The 13,363-nt window shown below is 38.8% G+C and overlaps 1 protein-coding gene across 1 annotated transcript in view; it reads left to right on the plus strand.

The window, feature by feature from the left end:
- The window catches only part of ACSL6 (acyl-CoA synthetase long chain family member 6), a 291,721-nt gene that overhangs the window by 49,851 nt on the left and 228,507 nt on the right, over window positions 1-13,363 (plus strand). Inside the window, exons 3-4 of the mRNA XM_049707244.1 lie at window positions 290-389; window positions 1,248-1,301. The gene's annotated coding sequence lies outside the window, so the exon portion shown is untranslated. The remainder of the gene's footprint in view (window positions 1-289; window positions 390-1,247; window positions 1,302-13,363) is intronic.

Here is a 13,363-nt window from a genome sequence, read left to right on the forward strand (position 1 = left end):
CCTCCTCAGTATTGTCCCAGTATTGTTGTTACCACATCAGAGGGTTGGAAGGGATGAGTTCCAAGGGCCCTGTGAATGCTGACATTGTGGGGATTCTGAACGTCCCCATATGGCATTTCTGAGCCAGAAATGACAGTTGTGACACAGTGTCCAGAGGCAAGAGGAATGATCTCCAAACCCTCCAACCTCCCCACCTCCTTTTCTACCCCATCTTTTTCTCCTGACTCACATTGGTCCACTTTTCTCCTTTCCCCATGCCCTTGTTGTCTACCTGATTTTCTCCATCCAGTGTATTTCTGACAGAAGAGGAAGACCCTGTGATTGGCCAAGTGAATCACAGGATTCAGCTCATCACTGGGCTGTCAGATGAAACAGCTGAATTTTTCCAGGTATGAGGTATCTGAGTGAGGAATCTGTGTCCTGTCCCCCTTTCTTGTCTTTTCTAATCTCAGTTGAGCCATAGTTACCTTTACCCTGAAGCTTTCCATTCTCTAGCTGAGGACACTGGCCTTGAAATGTTGTGAGCCCCACTTCCATGCCCCTTCCCACAGAAACCTACCCAGTCTGATTTTTGTTTCCCTCTTTCTCTGGGCACAAATGGCCTAGGGTTTAAGGGCATAGAGCTCAGGAATCAAAAAGCCTGGGTAAGAATTCAAGCTTTGGGACTTCCCTGGTGGCACAGTGGTTAAGAATCCTCCTGCCGGGACTTCCCTGGTGGTGCAGTGGTTGGGAATCTGCCTGCCAATGCAGGGGACATGGGTTCGATCCCTGGTCTGGGAAGATCCCACAGGCCGTGAAGCAACTAAGCCTGTGAGCCACAACTATTGAGCCTGAGGCCTAGAGCCCACGAGCCACAGCTACTGAAGCCCCCGCACCAAGAGCCCATGTTCCTCAATAAGAGAAGCCACCGCAATGAGAAGCCTGCACACTGCGACGAAGAGTAGCCCCCGCTCGCCACAACTAGAGAAAGCCCGTGTGCAGCAACGAAGACCCAATGCAGCCAAAAATAAATAAATAAATTTATTTTAAAAAAAAAAGAATTCAAGCTTTGCTACTTTCTATCTGTGTCACCTTGGGTAAGTTCCATATTCTGTCTTTTCCTCAGTTTCCTAGTCTAGGTGCAGGTACTAGATAAGCTGCTTATTGTCTTCATTTAGGAGCAGGCTTGGGAATGCAGAGTTCCTGGGCTGGCTTAGAGGCTGTCCATCTAGCTAACCTTGTATTTTTTTTTTTTTTTTTACTGCCAGGTTGCTGATTATGGCATTGGAGGATACTATGACCCTCATATGGATTATTTTTTGGTAAGGGCAAAATATCATTCCTTTGGGTTGTGTTTCAAGTGGCAGGAAAAGGTCACAGCTCACATAGATTTGGCTTCTAGCTCAGGGACCTCTAAATTCTCAAGGATAAATCTTTGGGGATTGTTTTAAAATTAGGAGAGAAAACAGATTTTATTGTCTTCTGGTGTGGTGCCGCCTCCACCAGGCACCTGGAATTGAGATGAATTCTTGGGGTAGAAAGTGATGGAGAGAGAACTACACAGAGTCCTTTGCTCCCACCTGTGTCCCCACTTGTGCTAGGAGGTTCCTCTGTCTCTCTCTTCAGGCAGGCCTCACTCTTGAGTTGATAGGAGGAGCACTTGAGTCTATTGCTGAGCTCCAGTACTTTAGCCTAGCACAAGCCCCTAGTGTGGCTGAGCCAGACACAGAGAGAAGATAGATATTTGTGCTTTGGGAATGACAAGCTGAATCAGCAAACAAAACAACAAATGTTTGTTTAGCACCTTTGATGTGCTGGTTACTCTCTTAGAAACTAGGGATAGGAAGGCAAAGAAAACAATTCCCATTCTCATACAGAGGCCATGGTTTTCTGAGAGTCATACATATGAACAGCTGCTTTCAAAGTTATAGTAAGTGCTATAAACGAGGTATGTATACAGTGGTCCTGGGATCCAGTGAACAGGCATACAGCCTGGATGTTCAGAGGAGGCTTCCTGCAAGAGCTTAGGTGTAAGCTAAGATTGTTCCTTTCAACCCGTCCCTTCATGAGAAGGTGTCCCTAGAATCAAAGCCCTCTCACTGCTGCCAGAATGTAGTCTGAAAGTAGCTGTCTCTACAGTCAAGATTGACCCACTGGTTACAGGAATCTGGGAAACCGTGTTCTTGGTGTTGCAGGAATACCTTTTGCTGAGAAACCACATAGACCTTGAAAGCAAAAGCCAACCTGTTCCTATGGATAAGACCCCTTTGTGATTCCACTCTGAAATGTTCCTGACTTAGCCAGTTCTAGGATTGAATGTTTTCTAGAGTGGTATGCATTCCTTCTTAGTCATGTTTTCTGACCCACTTCCTTTGTTGAGTTTTCTGTCTCCACCATGGATTAATAAGTGGATTGGATTGGTGGTCTGTTCTTTGAATACAACAGTTGGTTCCTGTATCTGCCCTTTCTGCCTGGGTTCCAGTCTCACCTGCCTGTATGTCCATTTCCATCCTTGAGGGGCAGGGTGACCTCCATTTGGCTGTGATGCGTTTCTCATTCTCACATCATATCCTTAATTATAATGGTTGGGAAAGCAACTGTTGTTCACGCTTCTTAACTAGTTAAGCCTAAGACCTGTGTATTCACTTTCACCTAAATTTCATAGGGATTTGACAATGAGCCTTTGGAGCTTCATGAGACAGGGAATCGTGTGGCCACATTCATGAGCTATGTAAGCATGGTCAGTACTGGATTGCCCCCTAGACACACTAAGCATGGGCTAGAAGGGTCACCACTGAACAAAACATTGAGGATTTGGATCCAGGAATTTGTATTTTTTAAAACGCTGCAGTAGATTCTAGTGATCAACTGGTATAGGAACTACTATCACTTAGTGCTTAAAAGTAGAAGGGGAAGGAGGGAAAGGGAAGAGTTGCAGAATCACCTGGGGGATTTCTTTATATTACACAGCACCTCTTCATTCTGTTACTCCTTGCGTTGTCAGTCTCTTCATTGCGGAGTAAAGATCTAGAACCGTTTATTTTGCCAATCAGGTGTGATTTCCTCCTCTGGACTAGGGCTAATTTTTTAATTCTTAAAGTAATTATTTGATTTTTAAGCTAATTTTTAAAATAAACAATGAGGAAAAAACCCCTCAGGATTCCTAGATACATATAATAGGCATTTTTCTACTGTCTTTCCTTCTCTACCTAAAGTTGTATCAAATAATATGCAGATATTATCACACTGCTTTTAAGATATCTTAATTCCAAAGTTATAGCAGATTTAGACCCCACTTTCGTGAGGGACAGTCCCAGAGACTTTTGCTCATAACTAATGACTGATTCAAAGGGGAAAGATTTCTGACTCATTCTTATTCATTCCTTTTGGAAGGAAGTGATTGTCAATATTGAAATTCTGCTATACCCAATTTGGCTGGTACAATATGAAGATTCTTCTCTGTTCTTTTAATCATCACTTATTAAGCCAAAAAAAAAAAAGAAAGCTTGATTTGGACAAAGAGTTTTCTTTCAGGAATTTTTTGAGTATGACTTGTTCTGTTTGTTGCAATGAGTAATTATAACTTAGAAAATGGACATGGGTGGTCTACTTTAGTATAATGGGCAGTAGTCACACTGTGTAAATACCCTGTTTTTGCCAAGATAAAATAAGAAAAATCATTAATTACAAAATGAGTGTAAGGCCTTTTAGGACTATTGTTCTAGGTACAGATTATCAACAGCAATTATCCCCACATCTTTTCTCCAGCATGAACATTGGAGCGCAGTGCCTTTATGGTACGTCAAGAAACATTGGTAAAGGATTTAGAAGAGAAGGTGGTAAAGAAATGTAGTTTGAGTTCTCTTGTGAATTAACTATGTTCCTAGCTCTCCCAGTCTTTGCTGCTGCCATGATATTTGGGAGTTGTTCTGTTTGCTTCTCTAATAATTGCACAGACAAGAGGTGGTAGGTATAGTTGTAGTTTAAACAGTTGATAGTTTAAAGTTGATATTAAGTATAGTTCACTTTCTTTGCCTTCTGCATATGGCTTCAGTGCTGCTTGCCACATCTTAGAACAGTTGCAGTATTTGCTATTTACTTTTATATCGATGATTCAGTGGAAAGAGCAGGGCCTTTAATACCCCCAAACCAAGATTCTGATGCTGAATCTGCTAGAAACTAGCTGCATATATTTGGCAGGTTATTTCCTTTAGGTTTTTTGTCTCCATTGGCTTATTGGTCAGTTAAAGGTATTGAAATAACCTGTCCCTAATTTCTAATCTAGTTTTGTTAGTCTCTGCAACATTCAATTAGAAAATATTTATTGGCACCTACAATGTATCAGGCATTGTTCTTAGGTGCTGAGGATGTTGCAGTGAATAAAACCACCAAAGTGTCTGCCCTTGTGAAGATTAAATTCAAGTGGTGGAACTGAACAATAAATAAGAAAATTAAAAATCAATAAATAACATGAATACACATTTTAGAAGTCTTATGAAGGAATTATAATGGTGTAAAGAAAAATATCTGTGTTGGAAGATTTTGTTGATCAGGGAGAACCTCTTTTAAGGAGGTGATATTGGAATGATAATGAGCCAGCTGTGTGAAAGATCTGGAAGATGAGTATTCTAGGCAAAAAGAATAGCAAGTGCAAAGGCACTGAGACAGAGAAAAACTTGGCAAAAAAAATATTTTGGAAGTAGCCCTTTCAATTTCAACCACCATTTTCCTAGTTATAGGAATCTAATCTTAGACAATCCTGATCTCTCAGCCCTTAGATATGGCAGTTGTTTCAGTGTTTCAAAGAGACTTGCATAGTAACAAAGCATTGGGGCATGCTCATTTGGACCTTGAGTCATTGTCATGTTACTACACAGGAAATATGAAGGTGTTCTTCATTCCTGTGTCAGGCTTGTACCTCCGCTGGAGTAGGTGGCACTCCTGTTAGTCTGACCCAAACCCTCATCCTTGGGGAGTCTGAGCCCCTGTTTACCATTATCTTTTGAGGCCATGAATGATACACTTGTCCATTTACTATTAAAATCTGACGGTTCCAAGAAACCCTCCAGTGGATCACCTGAGCACCATATTCTTCCCTATCTCTATTACGTAACAGCATCACTGTCTCCTCTTGATGATCAGGGTCAGTGACCCCTGTCAGTAAAGTGACTCCTTTTATTGCTTCCTAGTCTCTTGGCATAAAGTGCTTGAAGTGACAGTGCAGTAGCCATAGCTTAAATTTCAGTAGGATTCTCTTTATCCCCTAGTAGAAACTTTCTCTTCTGGTAACCAGGTCCTGTGGAGTAGTTCTGTCCAATAGAATATTCTGCAGTAATGGAAATGTTTATTATTTGTGCTATTATGGTAGCCACTTTCTTATGTGGCTTTTGAGCACTTGAAATGTGACTAGTACAACTAAGGAAATTAATTTTTAATTTAATTTAATTACATTTAAATGTAAACAGCCACACATAGCTAGTGGCTACCTTATTGGGTAGTGTAGCTCTAGACCCATAGAGCCTATAAATGTAGAGATAGGCAACAGGAATTCTCCAAGGCGGTCACTCTGAGTAGCATTAAGTGGAGCCATTCCTATTTCCACCCCAGGGTTCCCAGACCCATGTATTCTACATATTATGGTTGTCGATTTGGGGTTGTAGAATACATCCTGGAAGATACCCATGTCTTCGCAGAGTATAACTACAATGTTCAAGCTAACGCCTTACTGGAATGTTCAAGAGATCATTCCTCTACTGTATCAGTCTACCATTTTCTGGGTGGTAGACTGTGTGATAGGACCAGTTGACCCTTTGATCATAGCTAGATTGTAAAAATTCAGGGTCCTGCCACATTGGTGAAGTCTTTAAATAGCCAGTAGTTGGTCCAGAGCAGCATATCCCTCTTCCTCTACCTGTTTACCAGCTAAAACAGAAGTTGGCCAACTTTAAATGGGTCCTATAGCAGGAAAGTTAGAAATGGAGTATTTGTGGTAGAAATTGAGTGTTTAACCTTGGAATGTCAAGTGATTATGCAACAAAACTGCCCATTGAGTTCATGTCTGTCAGACCCACCACGTCATAAGATGGAACAGGCCCAGCAGTAGGACCTTTATGATAGGCTTTTCCATTTATGTGAACAAGGAAGTTGAAATTTTGATAGGGATTGCACTGAACCTGTAGATTATTTGCATAGTAGTGCTGTATTAGCAGTATAGTCTTCCAATTCATGAACAGGGGGTGTCTTTACATTTATTTAGAAGTGGAAAATAGCTGAGATTGATTCATGAATGGGTTAGCTCAAAATATGGGTGCAAATTGAAAATATATTGCTACTGGAAATGGTCCTGAAATGCAGTGTTTTGGAAATCCTCCTAATGATCAGAGCTGAGTGGTTCACATTGTATGTGAAAAGAGATGTGGCCCAAGGTAAACATAAACACACAGTTGTGCCAATTTTACATGTCACAGGCACCCCATCCCTACCTCCCACCTTGAACCAGCATCCTTAGGATCCAGACCCAATAATTAGATCCTGATGGAATATGTTGACTACGTCCTATAGCTTCTTCAGTGTATAGTCTGGTTTTCCCTTATTAGGCCCACTACTTCCTTAGTCAGGTTATATTGTAACTTGACTTTAGTTATTGGTATAGTGACCAGAAGGAGAGATGAAAGTAGATCCTGAGGGGTGTGCACATGGTTTTACAAGGCTGAGATCTCTCCATCATCTTCAAAATTGGGGTAGATCTAACCTTTTAAAAAATTTATCTTTTTATTGAGATGTAATTTACATACCATAAATTTCACCTTTTTAAAGTATATAATTCAGTGGTTTTAGTGTATTGCACAACAAGGTGGTACAACCATCATTAATCTAGTTCCAGAATGTCTCCATCACCCCTAAAACAAACCCTGTGTCCTTTAGCAGTCATTCCTTATTCTCCCCCTCTCACCCACTGTCCCAGTCCCTGGCAAGCATTAATCTATTTACTGCCTGTGTAGATTTGTTTATTCTGGACATTTCATACAAATAGAACCATATAAAATGTGGTCTTTTGTGTCTGGCTTCTTTCACTTAACATAATGTTTTCAAGGTTCATCCATGTTGTAGCATGTATTAGTATTTCATTACTTTTTAGAGCTAAATAATATGCCATTGTATGGATATGCCACATTTTGTTTATCCATTTGTCAGTTGATGAACATTTGAGTTGTTTCCACTTTCTGATTATTGTAAATAATGCTACTATGAACATTTGTGCACAAATTTTTGGGTGAACAGATATTTTCAATTCTCTTGGTTATCCTAGGAGTAGAATTACTGGATCATGTGGTAACTCTGTGTTTAACTTTTGTAGAAACTGTTACACTGTTTCCTACAGTGGCTGCACCATTTTACTTGCCCGCCATCAATGTATGACAGTCCCCATTTCTTCACACCCTTGTCAACACTTATTATTTTCTGCTTTTTTATTATTATAGTCACCCTATGGTGTGTGATGTGTTATCTTTTTGTGGCTTATATTTGCATTTGCATAATGACTAACGATGTTGAACATCTTTTCATGTTTCTATTGGCCATTTCTTTATCTTCTTTGGAGAAATACCTATTTAAATCCTTTGTCCATTTTAAAATTAGGTTGTCTTTTTATTAAGATATAAGATAGGTATTCTTTTTTATATCCTGGATACTAGATCTTTATCAGATATATAACTTGAAAATATTTCTCCCATTCTGTGGTTTTCCTTGATGGTGTCCTTCGATGCACAAAAGTTTTTGATGTTAATGAAGTCCTGTTAATCTTTTCTTTTCCTTTTGCTTGCTTATAATTCATGTGTCACATCTAAGAAACCATTGCCTGATCCAAGGTCACAAAAATTACACCTGTGTTTTTTCTTAAGAGTTTTATAATTTTAGCTTCTACATTTAAGTTTGATACATTTTGAGTCCTTTTGTTTTTTTTGGTCCATGCCATGCAGCTTGTGGGATCTCAGTTCCCCAACCAGGGACTGAACCCGGGCCACGGCAGTGAAAGCCTGGAATCTTAACCACTAGGCTACCAGGGAACTCCCTGAGTTAATTTTTATTTATGGTGTGAGCTATGGGTCCAACTTCATTCTTTTGCACTTAGATTTCCATTTGTCCCAGCACCATTTGTTGAAAAGATTGTTCTTTCCTTACTGTATTTTCTTGGCATCTATGTCAAAAATCATTTGACATAGATATCTGGGTTTATTTCTGGATTAATATTCTATACCATTGGGCTTCCCTGGTGGCGCAGTGGTTGAGAGTCCGCCTGCTGATGCAGGGGACACGGGTTCGTGCCCCGGTCCGGGAAGATCCCACATGCCGCGGAGCGGCTTGGCCCGTGAGCCATGGCCGCTGAGCCTGCGCGTCCAGAGCCTGTGCTCCGCAATGGGAAAGACCACAACAGTGAGAGGCCCACGTACCAAAAAAAAAAAAAAAAAAAGAAATTCTATGCCATTGACCTATATGTCTGTTCTTATGCCAATATCATACAATTTTCATTAATGTAGTTTTATTTTAAGTTTTGAAATCGGTGAATGAGTACTTCAGCTTTATTTTTCTTTTCCAAGATTTTGGGCTATTCTGGGTCCCTTGCATTTCCACAGGAACTTTACGATAGGCTTTTCCATTCATGCGAACCAGGGAGTTGGAATTTTGATGAGGATTGCACTGAACCTGTAAATTATTAGGATAGTATTGCCATATTACCAATATAGTCTTCCAATTCATGAACATGGGGTGTCTTTCCATTTATTTAGGTCTTCTTTACTTTCCCTCAGTAGTGCTTTGTAGTTTTCAGTATACAAGTCTTACACTTCTTTGTGTGTGTGCACTTTCTAGTTCAGAATTTTTAAAAAATTTCAGTATAGTTGATTTACAGTGTTGTGTTAGTTGTATGTGTATACAAAAGTAATTCAGATATTTATATAATATATATTTAATATATATTCTTTTTTATAAATTTATTTTATTTTTATTTATTTTTTTATACAGCAGGTTCTTATTAGTCATCAGTTTTATACACATCAGTGTACACATGTCAATCCCAGTCACCCAATTCATCACCCCCCCATCCCCCCACTGCTTTCCCCGCTTGGTGTCCATACGTTTGTTCTCTACATCTGTGTCTCAATTTCTGCCCTGCAAACCGGTTCATCTGTACCATTTTTCTAGGTTCCACATATATGTGTTAATATACGATATTTGTTTTTCTCCTTCTGACTTACTTCACTCTGTATGACAGTCTCTAGATGCATCCACATGTCTACAAATGACCCAGTATCATTCCTTTTTATGGCTGAGTAATATTCCATTGTATATATGTACCACATCTTCTTTATCCATTCATCTGTCGATGGACATTTAGGTTGCTTCCATGAGCTGGCTATTGTAAATAGTGCTGCAGTGAACATTGGCGTGCATGTGTCTTTTTGAATTATGGTTTTCTCTGGGTATATGCCCAGTAGTGGGTTGGCTGGATCATATGGTAATTCTATTTTTAGTTTTTTAAGGAACCTTCATACTGTTCTCCATAGTGGCTGTATCAATTTACATTCCCACCAACAGTGCAGGAGGGTTCCGTTTTCTCCACACCCTCTCCAGCATTTGTTGTTTGTAGATTTTCTGATGATACCCATTCTAACTGCTGTGACGTGGTACCTCATTGTAGTTTTGATTTGCATTTCTCTAATAATCAGTGATGTTGAGCAGCTTTTCATGTGCTTCTTGGCCACCTGTATGTCTTCTTTGGAGTAATGTCTATTAAGTCTTCTGCCCTTTTTCTTTTTTTTTAGCACTTGTATATTTTATTTTATTTATTTGTTTTTGGCTGCATTAGGTCTTCGTTGCTGAATGCGGGCTTTCTCTAGTTGTGGTGAGCAGGGGCTACTCTTTGTTGCGGTGCATGGGCTTCTCATTGCAGTGACTTCTCTTGTGGAGCACTGGCTCTAGGTGCACAGCGTCAGTAGTTGTGGCTCGCAGGCTCTAGAGCACGGGCTCAGTAGTTCTGGTGCACAGGCTTAGTTGCTCCGTGGCATGTGGGATGTTTCCGGACCAGGGCTCGAACCCATGTCCCCTGCATTGGCAGGTGGATTCTTGCTCACTGCACCACCAGGGAAGTCCCTATAATATGTATTATTTTTTAGACTCTTTTCCATTATAGGTTATTACAAGATATTGAATGTAGTTCTCTGTGCTGTATAGTAGGTCCTTGTTGTTTATCTGTTTTATACATTGTAGTGTGTATCTGTTGTTCCCAAACTCCTAATTCATCCCTGCCTACCCCTGCCACTTTACCCTCTGATAAACATAAGTCTGTTTTCCATGTCTGTGAGTCTACTTCTGTTTTGTAAATAAGTTCACTTGTATCATTTTTTTATATTCCACATGTGAGATCATATGATATTTGACTTTCTCTGTCTGACTTACTTTACTCAGTATGATAATCTCTAGGTCCATTCCTGTTGCTGCAAATGGCAAAATTTTGTTCTTTTTATGGCTGAGTAATATTCCATTGTATGTATGTATAGCATGTCTTCTTGATCCATTCATCTGTCGATGGACATTTAGGTTGCTTCCATGTCTTGGCTATTGTAAATGGTGCTGCTGTGAACACTGGGGTACATGTATCTTTTCAAGTTAGAGTTTTCATCTTTTCCAGATATATACCCAGGAGTGGGATTGCTGGATCATATGGTAACTCTTTTTTAGTTTTTTAAGGAAACTCCGTACTGTTCTCCATAGTGGCTGCATGAATTTATATTCCTACCAGCAGTGTAGGAGGGTTCCCTTTTCTCCACATCCTCTCCAGCATTTGTTATTTGTAGATTTTTTTGTGATGGTCATTCTGACTGGTGTGAGGTGATACTTCATTGTAGTTTTGATTTGCATTTCTCTAATAGTTAGCAATGTTGAACATCTTTTCATGTGCCTCTTGGCCATCTGTATGTCTTCTTTGGAGAAATGTCTATTAGGTCTCTGCCCTTTTTTTTTTTTAGCATTTGTATATTTTATTTTATTTATTTATTTTTTAACATCTTTATTGGAGTATATTTGCTTTACAATGGTGTGTTAGTTTCTGCTTTATAACAAAGTGAATCAGCTATACACGTACATATATCCCCATATCTGCTCCCTCTTGCGTCTCCCTCTCACCCTCCCTATCCCACCCCTCTAGGAGGACACCAAGCACCATTGGTTGTTTTTTGTTTTGTTTTGTTTTGTTTTTTTAATTGAACTCTATGAGCTATTGGTATACAGTATTTTGGAAATTAATCCCTTGTCTGTCACATCATTTGCAAATATTTTCTCCCATTCTGTAGGTAGTCCTTTAATTTTGTTTATGATTTCCTTTGCTGTGCAAAAGCTTTTAAGTTTAATTAGGTCCCATTTGCTTATTTTTGGTTTTATTTCCATTACTCTAGAAGATGGATCCAAAAAATATTGTTGTAATTTATGTCAAAGAGTGTTCTGCCTATGTTTTCCTCTAGGAGTTTTATAGTATCTGGTCTTACATTTAGGTCTTTAATCCATTTTGAGTTTATTTTTGTGTATGGTATTAGAGAATGTTCAATTTCATTCTTTTATGTGTAGCTGTCCAGTTTTCCCAACACCACTTATTGAAGAGACTATCTCTTCTCCATTGTATATTCTTGCCTCCTTTGTCGTAGATTAATTGGCCATAAGTGCATGAGTTTATTTCTGGGCTCTCTATTCTGTTCCATTGATCTGTGTGCCTTTTTTTGTGTGTGTGCCAGGACCATACTGTTTTGATAACTGTAGGTTTGTAGTATAGTCTGAAGTCAGGGAGCCTGATTCTTCCAGCTTCGTTTTTCTTTTTCAAGATTGTTTTGGCTATTCAGGGTCTTTTGTGTTTCCATACAAATTTTTAAATTATTTGTTTTAGTTCTATGGAAAATGCCATTGGTAATTTGGTACGCATTGCATTGAATCTATAGATTATCTTGGGCAATATGGTAATTTTAATAATATTGTTTCTTCCAATACCTGAACACAGTATATCTTTCCATCTGTTTGTGTCACCTTCAGTTTCTTTCATCAGCATCTTATAGTTCTTGGAGTACAGGTCTTTTGCCTTCTGAGATAGTTTTATTCCTAGGTTGTTGTTTTTTTTTTTTATTTGATGAGGTGGTAAATGGGACTGTTTCCTTAATTTCTCTTTCTGCTATTTCATTGTTAGTGAATAGAAATGCAACAGATTTCTGTATATTAATTTTGTATACTGCAACTTTACTAAATTCATTGATGGACTCTAGTAGTTTTCTGGTGGCATCTTTAGGATTTTCTTTGTATAGCATCATGTCATCTGCAAACAGTGACAGTTTTACTTCTTCCTTTCCAATTTCTATTCCTTTTATTTCTTTTTCTTGTCTGATTGCTGTGGCTAGGACTTCCTAAAGCTATGTTGAATAAAAATGGCAAGAGTGGGCATCCTTGTCTTGTTCCTGCTCTTACAGGGAATGCATTCAGCTTTTCACTGTTGAGTATGATGTCAGCTGTGGGTTTGTCATATATGGCCTTTATTATGTTGTGGTGTGTTCCATCTGTGCCCACTTCCTGGAGAGTTTTATCGTAAATGGATGTTTAATTTTATCAAAAGCTTTTTCTGCATCTATTGAGATGATCATATGGTGTTTATTTTTCAGTTTGTTAATGTAGTGTATCACATTGATTTGTAGATACTGAAAAATCCTTGCATCCCTGGGATAAATCCTACTTGATTATAGTTCATGATCTTTTTAATGTATTGTTGGATTTGGTTTGCTAGTATTTTTTTTTTGTTGTTGTTTGCTAGTGTTTTGTTGAGGATTTTTGCATCTATGTTCATCAGTGATATTGATTTGTAATTTACTTTTTTTATGATATCTTTGTCTGGTGTTGATATCAGGGTGATGGTGGCCTGTTAGAATGAGTTTGGAAGTGTTTGTTTCTCTAGATTTTTGGAATAGTTTTAGAAGGATAGGTGTTAACTCTTCTCTAAATGTTTGGTAAAATTCTCCTGTGAAGCCATCTGGTACTAGACTTTTGTTTGTTGAGAGTTTTAAAATTACTGATTCAATTTCAGTACTGGTAATTGATCTGTTCATATTTTCTATTTCTTCCTGCTCAGTCTTGGGAGACTTTACCTTTCTGAGAATTTGTTCTATAAAATAGATAACTAATAAGAACCTGCTTTATAGCACTGGGCAGTATAGTACTCTGAACTCTTTCTCAGGTAGATTGCTTATCTCCACTTCACTTAGTTCTTCTTCTGGGGTTTTATCTTGTTGTTCATCTGAAATATATTCTTCTGCTGCCTCATTTTGTATAAGTTGCTCTTTGTATTTCTAAGTATGTG

The sequence above is a fragment of the Orcinus orca genome, chromosome 3 (assembly GCF_937001465.1).
Source record: "Orcinus orca chromosome 3, mOrcOrc1.1, whole genome shotgun sequence".
NCBI classification, from domain to species: Eukaryota; Metazoa; Chordata; class Mammalia; order Artiodactyla; family Delphinidae; genus Orcinus; species Orcinus orca.